We start from the raw sequence: 16,092 nt of genomic DNA, 5'->3' as shown, positions 1-16,092 counted from the left end.
TCATTCTCAGCTGCGCAAGCTTTGTCTTAGGAAACAAGCAAAAATACCACAGGATAGCTGCTGACGCCACAGCTCTGTGCGGCAGTTCCCGAGCCTCCACGCCCCCACGCCCGCGTCTAAGCTGGCTGCACAGTGCACGTGGGCCCCCTGCCGGGTATCTAGGCTGCTGCAGCAAGGTTGGGCACACCTGAGAATAGGCCCAGGTGGGCGGACTACGCCGAGACTGTTTCCGGAGTCGGTTCCCGCTGGGAGGCATCCTGACCCCGGGCGAGTATTTAGAGGAGAATGCTGTTTTGGCACTAAAAGAAACCGAGTTAACAAAGTGAAGGGAAGCCTGCCCCGCCCCCAGCGAACACCTGTAGCCGCGAGGTCTCTAGCTGTCCCGGATGCGACTGTAGTGTCGGGGCCGATGCTAATCGAGGGGAGCGGATTGGCTGCGGAGGATCTGGGGCGGAGTCGTCCCCTTCGCTGGAAGCTCTGGGCTGTGGGCTTCTGCCGCCGAAGCTTCTCTGCCTTGCTTTTACCCGTTCGTCGGGCTTCCTTTCAATCGGAGCTTCGGAGGGGCCCGCTCTCACCCAGACGGCCTGAAAAGGTCGTGTGGCTCCCGCCCTTCCTTGCTTCCTCCGCTGGAACCCGGAGGGCGTCACGCCTAGTGCCTGAAGACCAACTGTTCTTCACGGCGCCCCCAGACCCGCGCTTCTCCGGGGACAGCGGCCGGATTTAGCTGCTCCAGGGCGACCCAGAGGCGGCGCCAGTTAGACACGCGGGACTCTGTGGGGTTGCATCAAGGTGCACCCGCCGTGAGGAAACTGCCCGACGGGCGGGCCAGTTGACCCTTCCCCCAGCGGGCACTGTCCGGCGTCTTGAGGCGGCGGGTGGTCCCAGTTCTGCGGCCTCCGTGGCCATTCCCCAGGCTGTGCCAGCACCGCCGCTGCCCGGGGAAGTGGAGGTGGCCGGCTGCAGCGCGCCGTCGGGCATGGGAGAAAGAGAGGAGAGCCTCGGGAGGGGCGGCCCGAGATGTCCTGGAGTCCTGTGGGTGATGTTCGAGCCCTGATTTTGGATCTCGCTCGGAGACTCTAATGTTGGCACGCGTCGTTTCTGATTTTAGAGGGCGGTATTGATTGAACCTTCTGGGTCTCGCCCCCGCCCGGGCACCCTGCGGCGCTGACTCTGCCCTGGGGGTCAGGGACCCTCACTTTTGCGTGTGCTCATTTCTTGCTACCCTCTCTGGGACTCTCCTGGTAGAGTTGGTCTTCTCCGAGAACCGGAGGGGCAGTGAAGGACTCGGGGAGACGAGGTCTTAATTTGACGTTCCTTAAATTGACCTTCTTGACGTTTTGTAAGTGTGGGCGTGTGGCGGTACTTGGCGCCTACCTGGGAACCATGAACGACCCGGCGAAGAGTTGACCTGACGAAGAGTTCAAGGCACTCTGATGGGAGGAAGGAGCAAATCTGAGCGAGATTCAGACGAAAATTGTAGCGGTGAGTGTGGCATAGGGGCTTTGCCCGCGCAGCTCTGTTGTTGCGCCCTGGTACCAGGTATGGAGTCAGGCTTTGCGAAGCGTGAAGTTACAAGATTTTGGAGAGCTTTCAGTGCAGAAAGCCTTTTTTTTTCCCTTCAGGTCACCAGGAGGTAAATGCTTGCTGCCTTGCCCACTGATTCAGGCTAGCAGCCCTGCCAGCTTGGCGATTCGAATTTCACAATTTTTTAAAGGTGCCCAAGATATTCTGCGTGGGAACTGCAGGTTGTAGAGATACCTATGAGTGTCATGTCATATTCATAGGCTTACATTGGTGGGAAGGGTGAGGAATTGCTTGAAATGTCAACCAGTAAATGTTTATGTAGTTCCAGTTATTGCCAGTAGCCTACAAAGGCTAATATGCATGTCCTGACAGAAATTCCCTGAGAGCAGAGCTGGCTCCCACTGTACAACCTGGCACAGAGTAGGTCTCAGGAAGTAATTGTTGAAGGAAGGAAGCAAGGAGGAAGAAAAATGTTCCTTGTTCTACTAGTCTGGTCAAGAAGACAAATATGTAAATAAACAGTTAATACATTTTATTAGTGTATTAACACATCAGAATCATTTATACATTCTGATAAGTGCTGCCTGGAAGAATAGACAGAGGTTTCCTAATTTGGCTGAAGGATGTTCCAGCCTTCAGCCAAATTAGGAAGATACCCAGAGTAGAGGATGAACAGGAATTTGATGAGACAGAGATTTTAAGTAGAAGAAATAGATTCTTTAAAATATTTTTTTTGAGAGGGAATGTTTGCAAAGGTGTTGAGACATAAACCAAAGTTTAATATAGATATATATGTAATATGTAATATATATGTTTCTCTTTGTTATTCCAAAAGGTTTTGGACTAGTTTGCATAAATATAATAGCACAAGATAAACTTAAGTGGTAGAGGAGATCAGAATAGGGAAATGAGGATGCATGGAGAGTTAGGTTATGTAAGTGGTTCGGCTTGTAGATGGAAAGAAAGTAGTGAGGAAAGGTGAATGAGAAAGGTGCATGTGACATGAGAAGAGGTCGCTTAACACATGAATGAATGCATATTTTAAAAAATGCTCAAAATGGAAGAAGGTCTGTGGTTAACAGTGCTGTACCAGTGTCTTGGTTATTGTGCTACAGCTCCAGAAGATGTCACTATTGGCAGAAGTTGGGTGAAGGGTACAGGGGAATTTTTGTATTATTTTTGTAACTTCCTGTATTATTATTTCAAGATAAGTTATTAAAAAAAACTATAGGGCTTATGGAATAAGTGAGGTTGGTACACAATCCTCAAAAACTTCACCAGTGACACATTTTTTAAAAAAAGATAATAAAAAATGGTGTTACAAATGTTAAGTGGTTACAAAATTTATAAGTACTACAATAAATATGACACTTTGACAAAAAGTTAGTATAGTTTAACTCACAACTCTACTTGTTGGTACTTTTAGCTTAACTATGATATGCAATGTTTAATTATAGTATATGCATTTCAAAGATGCTTTTTTTATTCTGGAACTCTTTTCCCTACCCTCAGCCCCATACTTCTCTTTGCTCAAGTTTCTGCTTTTCCATTAACTCTTGGGAACTCACATTATGGTGCCCACTGACTAATGTCCTTTGGACCTCAGACCATACTCGAGATGTGCCCTGCATCCCTGTCCCGGTGTGGGAAGAGGACTGCCTACAGCTGTTGCCTTTACTCCCCATGCACACAGTAAGTCTCCAGTTGGTGTAAACCAAACAGTGTAGAAGCTGGCAAGTCATTTGATTGAAACACTTGTCCTTGTTTGAATAGCTCCTGCTGACTCTTGCAACGATCATTTTAATCATCCTAAACTTGCCTGACTTTAACCGGACTGCGATCAGCCCTAGGTCTATTGTTTTGGCTGTGCTTTAAAGCTATTGTGGCATGGTGGGACACAGTGAGCCAAGTTAAGTTTTTAAATGTACCTTTCTTGATAGTTTTGGTTCTTTAGAAAGCTAAACTTCTTAGTTGCCCATTGAGGGAAGGCACAGGATAGGGATGGGGATTTTTCTTTCTGGAGAAGTGATATGCTAGTCTTTCACTGTGTGTTTTCAGATTCTTAGGCTGTAAATATGAAATATGCATGAGATTTATAGCTGCAAGAGTAATTTTAATGCACAGACTTACCTCTTCACATGAATTGTGGCCAGAAAAAATGGTTTCATGATGTAGGAAGCTTAGCCTTCAGTGTCTTCGGCCCCTGAACTTGAAGTCATAACTTGAATTGTCTTCATGGGTTGAAGGAAGAAAGTCAAGTTATATGACCTTTGTTCAGGCCTTTGGGGTAAGTGTGTGTTCCTTTAAAAATCTCCGGAAAGGGCTTTTCGAGAATTTTGCAGAAATGGGAAGGCTGCTTCTAGTACTGTATATATAGTGAAAGAAAAATAATGTTGGGCATCGTTTCTAATTGCTGTCCGTAGTGATGACTCCCATTTGTAGTCATAACAATAGTAACATACACAAATTTATCAAGCTCTGTGCAGCCTGCACTGTTTTATGTGCTGACTCTCCTTTAATCCTCCCAACAGTCCTACGAGGCAGATAGCTTTAGAAGAGGTGAAATGGTTTCCTGAGGGTCACGGATTCTTACTGCCTCCAACATAGACACTTTTATTTAGGCATCTTTTCTCTTTAGCTTCTAAGAAAATAGTTTTCAAGGATTTTAACTTGTGGTCAAAACTTTTTCCCCCCCTAGCATTTTAAAGCTGGTTGTTGAAATGTGCCGTTAGAGGTTCTCCTTTGCTGACATGCCCATGCTTCTATCTGGGTGAACCTTAGGGAAAATCCTGCATGGAGAGACGGATTCTTGAAAAATTTATCTGTAGTTTTTACTCCTTATTTCTCCCTTTATAGTCTCTCATTCCAGCAGGTAGCAGGATACATGATGCATTCTTGATGGGGTGGGGAGGGTACTGAATATTCTCCCAGGCAGGGAGACCCCTGCTTTGTGTCTGGTCTGGAGGAGGGCAGAGCCTCGCAGGGCCTGGCTAAGTGGAACACTGGTGGGGACGCTGTTCTTGGCTTGGATGCCACAGAGCCACAGACCCAAGAGCTCATGCAGCTGGAATGAGAGAAACTTTGGCATCATGTTATGACTCAAAGCTCAACACTGCCCCAGGAAGGTGAGTGAGAGCCCAGGAGTGATTGGGGTTACATTCTCTACCAGCCTGGTGCAATGGAGCCTAGAATCTAATGTTACATCAAGAAAGAGATTCATACCAGTTATGTGGGTAAACTTTTGTAGAATATGTAAAATTAAATCAAACATCTTTCAGAAGTACTACTCTAATTACTGTAAAATACCCAAAGTTAAACCATTCAGCATTAAACAGGAGAGGTCTGTATTCTTGAAGGGATGTATAGGATTCAGTTCATTTCTTTATTCAACTAGTATCTTTAAAAGTAGGTAAAATGGGCAGTAAAGAGAATGTTGACAAAGTTGGCAGGGGACAGGAGGGAGCAGGTAGGAAGCCATTTTTCTGCGGGCTTATTTGTGCCAGGCACTGAACTCACATCTCACATTGTGGAGCAGGTAGTGATACTTGTATTGTTACAGATGAGGAGATAAGAGGCTCAGAGAGAGCTTGCCGGGATCCAAAGAACTGGAGGTGAGGGTAGTGGGATTTGACACATAAGCCCATGCAGCTGCCTTCTCAGAATTTATGCTGTAACTCTTGGTTACACCTTTATCATTTCAAAACAGAATGATTTTGAAGCATCAAGTAACCGTGTGTGATAAGGCCTTGGCCAGGTTCTCCTCTTTATTACCTCTTCCTTGAAGCTTTTCCCCACCTGCAGACAGATATCTGTTCTTTTGCTACATGTTATAGGTTGGATTGTATCTCCCAAAAAGATTTATTGAAGTGCTAACCTATGAATGTCGCCTTATTTGGAAATTGTCTTTGCAGATGTAATCAAGATGAGGCCATTAGAGTAGGCCCTAATCAGATATGACTGGTATTCTAATAAGAGAATGCCATGAGAAGACAGAGACATATAGGGAGAAGGCCACATGAAGACAGAGACAGAGATAGTGATTGGAGTGATGTGTCTACAAGCCAAGGAACGCTGGTGGTTACCAGAAGCTACACAAGAGGCATGGAATAGATTTTTCCTCTGAGCCCTCAGAAGGAACCAACCCTGCCCACAACTTGATTTTGGACATCTAGTCTCTAGAAATGTGAGAGAATAAATTTCTGTTGTTTTAAGCCACCTGATTTGTGGTACTTTGTTACAGCAGCCCTGGGAAAATAACAGTTGGCACTCCCATAGCAGTTTGCAACATGAGGCCCTTCACACATTTTCTTGTAATGGGCAGCTTATCCATCTCTTTCCTGGGTAGCCTGTGGGCTGAATTGGTCTTCTGGTGTGGTGGTCTTCCCTCAGCTCTGAAATCATAGACTTTAGACCTCATTTCCCCATGTGGCCCTCATTTTGTGTGCAATAAAAAGGCAAAAACTAAGGCCCCTCTCAAGGCTAATGCTTCCTGAGGGCATGGGGAGAGGAGGCCAAGGGCAGCAGAGGTTGTGAGTGAGCAGAGCCCTGACAAGTGATTGCTCACAGCCCCTTTCGTGGCTTCTTTGGCCCTGATGGTGGGAGCAGAGGGCAGGCTGTGGCTGCCCTGGATTGGTGGGCAGTGTGGGGTGCCTGAGGGCCATCTACTACATTTGAGGTGCCTATGAAACGGCTGCGATATGTATGCACACTTAAACTCTTCCAGAGGAAGGGTGCCATAAAATGGTAGGTCCTGCCTGACTCACAAACACTTAGTCCTACTTTCGGGTTTGTATTGGACAACATGTTTTTAAACTTTCTATGTGACTTGAAAAAATGTGTTGGGAGCTCAGAACTGATTTGTAAAAGGACTATCACTGCTCCAGTGAAACAAAAAGTTCTGCTTTTCCGTGAAAAATAATGACTCTCATATAAAAAGACAAAGCAACAGAGCAATCATCAAAACTAGGCATAGAGGGAATTATCCAACCAGGAATTTAGGATATAATATGCTAAGGGCTCCAAAGGATAAAGTAGACAGCATGCAAGAACAGATGGGAACTGTAAGCAGGGAGATAGAAATTCCCAGAAAGTACCAAAAAGAAATGCAACAGATAAAAGATACTGTAACAGAAATAAAGAATACCTTCAATGGGCTTATTAGTAGACTGGACATGGGTAAGGAAAGCTTGAGCTTGAGACTATACCAATAGAAAGCTCCAAAATATACAAAGAACTCTTAAAACTCAACGATAAGAAAACACCGAATTAACTAACAAGGATTTTAAACGGAAAACTCACCATAGCAAATAAGTATATGAAAAGATTCTCCACATCATATGTCATCAGGGAGATGCAAAATAAAAGAGCAATGAGACACCACTACACACCCATTAGAAAGGCCAAAATCAAGAACATTGACAACACCAAATGTTGATGAGGATGTGGAGCAACAAGAACTCATTCATTGCTGATGAAAATGTAAAATGGCATAGTTACTTTAGAAAATAGTTTAGCAGTTTCTTACAAAAATGAACATGCTCTTACCATACAATGACTCCTTTCAGCAAAGAATTGAAAACTTATGACCACACAAAACCTGCACACAAATGTTTATGGAAGCTTAATTCACAATTGCCCCAAAAATCTTGGAAACAACCAAGAGGTCCTTCACCAGGTGAGTGGATAAATAAACTGTGATGCATTGAGACAATGGAATATTATTCAGTACTAAAAAGAAATAAGCTATCAAGCCATGAAAAAACATGGAGGAAACTTAAATGCATATTACTAAGCGCACGAAGCACTTGGTAATCAGAAAAGGCTATGTTCTGTGTTTCAACTACATGACATCCTGGAAAAGGAAAACTATGGAGATAGTGAAAAGATCAGAGGTTGCAGGAGTTTAGGGGTGAGGTTGGGGAAAGGTAGAATAGGCAGAGCACAGAGGATTTTTAAGGCAGTAAAACTACAATACTATCATGATGGATATATCTCATTATTCATTTGTCCAGACCCATAGAATATACAACACCAAGAGTGAACCAACTCTAAGGTAAACTATGTACTTAAATTTGGATGATAATGACATATCAATGTAGGTTCATCAACTGTAACAAATGTACTACTCTGGTGGGAGATGTTGACAGTGGGGAAGGCTATGTGTGTGGGGGGGCAAGTAGTATATGGGAACTCTACTTTCCTGTCAATTTTGCTGTGAACTTAAAACTGCACTTTAAAAAATCTTAAGTCTTTGAAAGAAATCCCTTAAGGTGCCTAATACTCTATAATAACCACTTTTTTAATTAGACTGGATTCTGTTGTCTGCAACCAAGAACCCTGAGCAATATAATATTGTAGATCATAACTGGACTTTGCCAGTGCACTAAGGATAATGAATAGTTTTTCCAGTAGAGACAAAATCTTAGAGAAACATTCTCATGGGTATTCCAAGTGTTGCACTAGAAAATCAAGTAGCAAGGGGCAACACCTTGAGCCTAATAAGGCAGTAGAGAAAAACTGTATCACCACCACGGCATTCCTTTTTCTTTCTGTGAAAGAAGGAAGAAAGCAAGCTATTGAGCACTGTGATGGTTAATTTTATGTATCAACTTGACTTGCCATGGGGTGCCCAGATGTTGGGTTAAACATTATTGTGAGTATGTCCATGAGGGTATTTCTGGATGAGATTAACATTTTAATCCACAGACTGAGTAAAGCAAATTCCCCTCCCCGTGTGTGTGGGCCTCATCCAGTCCATTTTAAGTCCTCAATAGAACAAAAGCCTGAGCAAGAGAGAATTCATTCTCTCAGCCTGACAGCTTTTGGTCTGGGACATGGGTCTTCTTGGGCCTTCAGACTCGACATGGAATTTATACCTTTGTACTGGAGCTCTTGGGGCTTCTCAGCCTCAATAACTGCATGAGCCAATTCCTTAAAATCAGTCAATCAATCAATCTATATATACACGTACAACATATATACATAAACATACATGTACATATCCTATTGGTTCTGTTTCTCCAGATAACTTTGGCTAATGCAAGCACCTACTATGGGGTAGGTGCTGTTATTACCCTACAGAGTTTATATAAATTCAGTCTAAAGGAAAAATGACTTAGTTATTATGAATTTATGATTTTCTTTAGGCTTTCTGAAATATTGAAAATTGCCACAGGTCTTTCTCACTCTCTGCCTCTGAGAGGAGACCACACTGTCTGGAGTGTTATCCCTTTTCTAATAAACTTTCATTTTGACACACAAAAAAAAAAAGAAAAGAAAATTGCCGATTAAACTTATGTTACAGTTTTTATGAAAAACAATTTGACAATATGTATTGCAATCTTGAAAAGCAATCATATATTTTATCCCAATCATTCCATATCTAGGAATTTATTATAGAGATGATTTTAGATTTAAGTATGCTATTACAGTGCTATTTATAAAAGCAAAACAAATAGAAATAGTAAGAAATTAAAGGAAATATCAATGTTTTTGCAGCAGGGGAATAGTTAAAGCAGTGTTTTTCACTACAAGTAAAATGTTGCATAGCTATTAAAATTTGTGCTTTTGAAAAATGTCATAGGAAAATGCTCATAATGAAATAGAAAGCAAAAAATTAGGACCAAAAAATAAGCAGTGAATGATCCTAATTTTGTTAAAATTTGAAGTGTGTGTGCCCTTAAATCTTTTCTTCCCAACAATCTCAGTCTACTTGAATTTTTGTATTTTACTTTATAGTTTTCTCTATTTTCCTGATTTCTTAACACTGAGCATGGATCGCTTCAGTCTATACCATTAATTTCAGAAAGAACTAGCCGACAAAACAGCTCCACTATTAGGTGATTTTGGCGATTATCCAGGGCCTCCCAAAGGCCAGGGTGTTGCTAAGCCATAGAATGTCAGCACCATGGCATCCCAGCCTAACAAAAAAATGTGAACCGATCACCCTGTTTCTGTTTCTCATTAGCGTGTTCCTGCTTCTCCCGAAAAGTGAACCTTGTGTTAAGCATACAGTATAAAATTCTCCTTATTTTCAGCTATTTATGAAAAGGAAACATGGCATCTTGGAGTATTTCATCAGCTGAATTTGTTGAACTACACACTGTCAGTCTTCACTAGAATCAATAAAACTATCATTTAAATGTATAAAAGATAAAGACTCACATTACACCTCACTGCCTGTGCAATTATTCCCAGTGTATTCTCAGTGTCCAGGGTTAGGATTGAGAGAACCTCAAGGAAATTCAACCCATCAGGATTCAGCAATTACCATCATGAGCCACTCAGAGAATCACTGACACCAGCTGTCAGGGCTCACCTGCTAATACATGGCAGAAGTTGATTTGGCATTTCATATGCAGCAAAAAATAATTGAAAAAGAAAATCACTACCACTAATTTAATACAGAACACTAAGTAAATATTAGAAAACAGATTTATACGCAATACAAACATGTCTAGAAGTGGGAGAGAAAACATGACAAGGGCAGGAAATTTGAATCAGGTTGTAGAAAAAAGGACAGAAACAAGACACTGTAGAGTAGGGGTCCCCAACCCCGGGGCCGCATATCTGCATAGTCCGTGGCTTGTTAGGAACAGACCGTACAGCAGGTGAGCAGAGCGAAGCTTCATCTGTATTTATAGCCGCTCCCCAGCGCTAGCATCACTCACCGCCTCAGCTCCATCTCAGATCATCGGGCATTAGATTATCATAGGAACACCAGTCCCTGGTGCTAAAATGGTTGGAGATCACTGCTATAACCCACCTCTTGTTGACTTTGCCCAGCCCCTGAGTGGCTCCAGAAGTGACTGTGTTCACAGGAATGACCCCACCCCATAATCACCACCATACTATCACCATCAGAACTGCACATGGGCAACTGGGGTCTGAGAGATCATCAACAGTATGAATTCAGCTTTTGCATTTCTCAAGACTAGGTGCATGCCTCCAAACTCTACTCTCTTGACAGAATTTACAATAGAAAGTGGACCAGTGGCACCAACCCTGTGTCATCAGAACAGTATATTGTGTAAAACCTGGTCCAACGTCACCAATTTTCCTTTTAGACAATTATTGAAAGGTGACTATACCTTTTAGCACTAAGTCTTTCTTCTGGTAAGAGTAGGTAGGGTGGGCACTAAAAACCCTCGCCAAAGCGTGAACTGTTCCTTAAAAACTCGATTGGAAAGCTTGGAATCACGACCAAGTAGTGCTATTTCTTAGAAGTAGAGTGGGTACCTTGGCCCACAGAATGTAGTCTAACTTTACATAATGAATCTTTAGGTAGAGGACTCAGCAAACGGTCACAAGACATTCTTGGTAGGAAAAGAAATGTCGTTGGAAGTCCATGACCTAGGAGTCAGGCCTCTACTTGAATAGGGGTAAGTTGGGTGGACGTTTGAAAATACAACACTAGACTAATCTCATATATAAGGTAAATTCGATGGCAATATGATTCATGCTCTGAAGCCTGGTTCATTATATGAAGTAACGTGAAAACCTATGGCCACAGCAAAAAGCCTGGTCACTTGGTTGATATGAGGTTAGTGCGGGGTATTCCTTGATATCTATGTGAATTCCACCAGGTATTTAGTTGATGTCCACGTGACACCCTAGTGATTTCTAAGTGATTTTCAGGTCATTTCTACCTTACTTTTCCCTATGTTCAAACAAGTGTTTTAAAAACTCGTCTCAAAAACTCTAATTTTCAATATTCAGAATTGAGTCAATGGCATTTAAACAATTCCCTGCTGACAGTAGTGTCCAAACTTCCACATAAAAGAATAGTATAGAAGTCCCACATGAAGCCTTTCAGAGTTATGCTCACAATGACTCAGCATTTTTGCTATAATACAGCAAAATAGCGCTTAAAGTTTATACCACTCTAATGTATCTTCGTCAAGCATACTCAGCCTCCAAATATCAACGCACTTAGTGTTAGACAGCAGCTTCCATTGTGTTCCAGCAGCTTGTCTGACCACAGATGAAACTAAGGTCAGTAATCTAACAATAATAGTCTGTTTTTTGGAAGTAAATATGTCCTCGAGTGAACCTTTTCACGCAGACATGACCTTTTGTTTGAAGGGCCATTAGGTGGCTATGTTCCACAGACACTATAATTTTCTCAGTGGTTATCTAAATTTTACCAAGGAATCAAGAAAAGTAACTCAAAAGTGAGCGCCAAACCTTCAACTCAATATCACGTGATTCCCTGTGATGCTCTCAGGCTTGTCTCTTGAGGGTCCGTGAATCCCACAGAGAAGACTCGTGAGTATTGCGCCATTCCCTAATTCTTGTAACGAGATATCCAGGTGACTTCCACCTCAATTTCCTCTGCTACCCCAACAAAGCCTGTTCAGAACAAATTGATGGAACAGCCTCAAGGTTAATATCTCAGTTTTTGTGCCTTGATGGTTAAACCAATTTCTCTCAGAATTTGTAATCTGAAGTTTGGTATAGAGAAATTCTGAGGCAGCCGTTTTTTCCACCGTCAAGTGGTATCCTCACAATGAGTCAGCATTCTTCCTACAACACTGAAATTTCGTGGCTATTGTTTCCACCACTATCCAGTTGCTGCCTGACAGCACACCGGCGTGGTGTTCTGTATTCAAACATCTGTACTGCTTACCCTAGTTCTGACAGAGGGCTGGGTCCTGGGCAATTGAATTCCATCGACATTTTTTCCTGCCAGAAAGTCTTGTGACCTTGTACCATGTCCTCCTCCTAAAGATTCGTTATGTAAAGATAGGCAAGATTCTGTGTGCCAAGGTCTCCTATCTACTTCCTAGAAATAAAAGCAATGTTTGGCTGTACTTACAGGCTCTTCATTCAAGTAACTTACAAAACAGTTCAGACTTTGACAAGGTTTCTTAGTGCTCAAACTATGTTCAGTTACTAGGGGAAAGGCTTGGTGCTGTAAGGTATGTTCACCTTTCGATAATTGTCTAAAAGGAAAATTGGTGACGTGGAACCACTTTGTGCTGAATGTACTGTTATGATGACACAGGTTGGTGTCTTTGGCCTCATTTCTATTGTAAATACTTTAAAGTAAGACAGTCTTAGAGCCGTCAACCGAGTCCTCCATTCTTCCTCCTTCTAGGACATGGTAGCTTGATTCTGTAGGCCAAGGTGTTCACGATAGTTACTGGTAGCAGTGGCGAGGCTGTATGTTTATGGACCTAGATCTTCAAACTGGATATTGTTACCAATTGGATAATCTTGATTGTGTGGCCCAGATTTTAACTGCTCCTTTTTAGGTTCTCCAGCCTTGGTTCAGATTTCCAGAGGCTCCGTTTGATATTTTTCTTCAATAAAGAAGTCTTTTGCTTTGACCCAGAGCTCCAGGCAACATTTGTTCATAGAAAACAGGCTTGAAACTTTGGATTACATCAACATTTCAGTCTGTGTTGGGAAAGTGGAAAGAAATGCTGTGGGCTAATTTCTCAGATTTATTTCCTGGAAATAGGGGTAGGGATTGGAACTGCAAAACCAACGTCAGCACCCTAGTTCCTAATAGGAAATAGAGGCCTGAAACAAGGTCCTTGGTTTCTAGATAAGACTCAGATTACATGAGAACAGGTTTGCCTTTTGGACTATGTTTTCCTATCTACTCGTTTTCAGAGTGGACAGACTAAGTCTTTGGGTCCCGGTTTCCTTTCTACTTTTTGTTAGGAATAAACAAGCCTTGTGCCTTGGCCCCTGTCACTAATCCATATCCTCATGAGGGAGGGTGATGTAGTGCTCCCTTTGTAGTGACAAATGCATATCACCAAAAAAATTCTCATCAACACTGAGAAGACATTAGTCTATGTGGAGCAGAAGGTGGCCAGGATAACCTTCTAACTGTTCTCCAGTTGAATGTCATGTCCATATTACAAATCTAATTTGAGTCAATGGTATATGTGGGCAGTAAATAATCTTTAATTCGCCTCTTGTTTTGTTTGTTTGTCAAGGAAACTGCCATATTTTTGTAGAGAAAACAGTCGCGCATTGACGGTATTGATCTTTGACTCTGAGTGTGCTGTGAGGCAGCAACTGGATAGTGGTGGAAACAATAGCTGCCATTTTTCTGTATTGTAGAAAATATGTTGAGTCATTGTGAGGATACCAGTTGTTGGTGAAAAGAATGGCTGCCTCAGAGTTTCTCTATACCAAACCTAGACTACAAATTCTGTGAGGAACTGGCTTAACCAACAAGGAAAGAAAACTGAAATATTGACATTGAAGCTGCTCCATGAAAGTGTTCTGAAGAGGCTCATTTTAGCCTACCAGAGGAAAGTGAGGTGGAAGTCACTGGAATTTTCATACCAAGAATTAGTAAATCTCACTATACTCATAAGATTTTTCCCTTGGGATTCACGTGACCAGAAAGAGACTGAAGGCAACTCAAGATATCACGTGAAATTGGGGTGATGGCGGTGCTCACTTTTGTGTTACCCTTCTACATTCCTTGGTAAAATTCACATAAGCACTAAGAAAATAAGATTACCTGTGTAGCATAGCCACCTAACAGCCCTTCAATTGAAAGATCATGGCTGCCTGAGAAACTTTGCTTGACAACAGCATCATAAGCTAACACACACTTGTCATTAAGAAACTGCCCTGAGGTTTCATCTCTGGTCAGGCAACTTGCCTGTATACAACAAGTGCAGCGGTCACACATTAACTGCGTTGAAATTTAGAGGCTGAATCTAAATGACGTAGCTTCCTTACAGCGGTTGAAACTCTAAGCCCATTATGCTGTACTGTAGCAGAAATGCTGAGTCATTTTAAGCACAATCCATAACGGTTCTGGTGGGAGATCCACACTATTCTTGAAGGTGAACCTTAGGCTACTACTGTTGAGAAGAAAGTGCTTAAAGGTCAATGACTCAATGCTGAAATATTGAAAATAAAAGTTTATGAGATGTGTTTTGAAAACACTTGTTTGAGGATATGGATGAGGAAAAAGGTGGAAGTCACCAGAAAATCACATAGTAATCACCAAGGAATTACATGGAAGGCAGGGGAATACCTGGAGATATTCACGTGGTGATCATGAAGACCTTGCAGGAATTTGGTGTCTACCAGGTGATGAGTCTGTTTTCTGTGGCTTTAGGTTTTCACCTTACCCCTTACAATGAATCAGGCTTCAGTTTGTGAAATGTTTTGCACTCGAGCGTACACTGTAATAGAGACCGGCGTGGTGTTGTGTATTGAAATGTCCATTCAAATTACCCTAGTTCCGGCAGAGGGCTGGGTCCTGGGCCTTGGACTTCCATCGACATTTTTTCCTACCAAGAAGGTCTTGTGACTGTGTGCAACATCCTTTATGTAACGATCCATTCAGAAAAGTTAGGCTAGATTCTATGTGCCAAGTTCTCCAACCTGCTTTCCAGAAATAAAAGCAATGTTTGGCCATGTTTCCAGGCTCTCCATTTGAGTAACTTACAGAACAGTTCAGGTTTTGATGCAGGTTTCTGACAGCTCAAAGTATGTTCTTTGACCAGGGGAAAGGCTTGGTGCTGTAAGGTATGGTCACCTTTCAATAACTGTATCAGAGGAAAATTGGTGATGTGGAACTAGTTCGTGCTGAATGTACTGTTATGATGACCTCGTCCCAATTTCTATCGTCAATACTTTCAAGGGAGGACAGTCTTGGAACCGTGCACCGAATCCTCCATTCTTTCTCCTTTAAGATGACATCTTGATGTTGTATGCCAAGGTTGCCACAATAGATTCAGGTAACAGGGGCCAGGCTGCATGTCTGCGTACCTAGGTCTTCAGACTGGATTGTTGTTACCAATTGGATGATCTCAACATAGTGGCCCTGAGTTTAACTGCTTTCTTTTAGGTGGTCAAGGCTTGGTTCAGATTTCCAGTCTCTGTCATATTTTTCCTTCCATAAAGAAGGCTTTAGCTTGTGCCTGGGTTCCAAGCTTTATTTGTTCACAGAAAATAGGCTTGGAACTTGGGCTTATGCCACCATATCAATCTAAGGTGGAGAAAGTCGGAAGAAATGCTGTGGGCTAATTTATCATATCTACTTCCTGGAAATAGAAGTAGAAACTGAAACTTCAAAGCAAGGCCAGAGACAAGGTTTTAGGTTTCTAGATAAGACTCAAATTACATGAGGACAGGCTTGCCTTTAGGATTAAATTCTCCTATCTACTATTTTCAGAGAGGACAAGCTTAGTGCTTTGGGTCCCAGTTTCCCTTCTACTTTTTGTTAGGAAAAGACAGGCCTTGTGCCTTGGACCCATGTCACCAAACATATCTTCTCAATTGAGGATGAAGTGCTCCCTTTGTAGTGACAAGTGCATATCACTGAGAAGATTCACATTAGCACGGAGAAGTCATTAGTCTACGTGGAGCAGAAGTTGGTCGAGACAGTCTCCTAATTGTCCTCCAATTGAATGTTGTGTCCACATTAACAAACTAATTTGAAGTCAACGGTATATGCAGGAAGTCGATGATCTTTAATTCGCCTTTAGTTTTGCCTTTTTCTCAGGAAAAATGCCTGATGTTCGTGGAAGCAACAGTCGCACATTGGTGGTGTTGATAATTGAGTGTTGATAATTGAGTGTTCTT

The 16,092-nt window shown here is 42.3% G+C and overlaps 1 long non-coding RNA gene across 1 annotated transcript; it reads left to right on the top strand.

Annotated features, from left to right (window-relative positions):
- The first annotated feature begins 4,237 nt into the window (after window positions 1-4,237).
- LOC111733523 lies at window positions 4,238-5,735 on the top strand. Its single transcript, XR_002778014.1, has 2 exons — window positions 4,238-4,649; window positions 5,436-5,735. It is a non-coding gene; the product is annotated as an uncharacterized LOC111733523 (long non-coding RNA).
- The last annotated feature ends 10,357 nt before the right edge of the window (window positions 5,736-16,092 follow it).

This window comes from Pteropus vampyrus, unplaced genomic scaffold (genome assembly GCF_000151845.1).
Source record: "Pteropus vampyrus isolate Shadow unplaced genomic scaffold, Pvam_2.0 Scaffold572, whole genome shotgun sequence".
In the NCBI taxonomy this organism is placed as follows: domain Eukaryota; kingdom Metazoa; phylum Chordata; class Mammalia; order Chiroptera; family Pteropodidae; genus Pteropus; species Pteropus vampyrus.
Note: the sequence above shows the minus strand (reverse complement) of the source record. Positions and strands in the feature narration are given on the sequence as shown.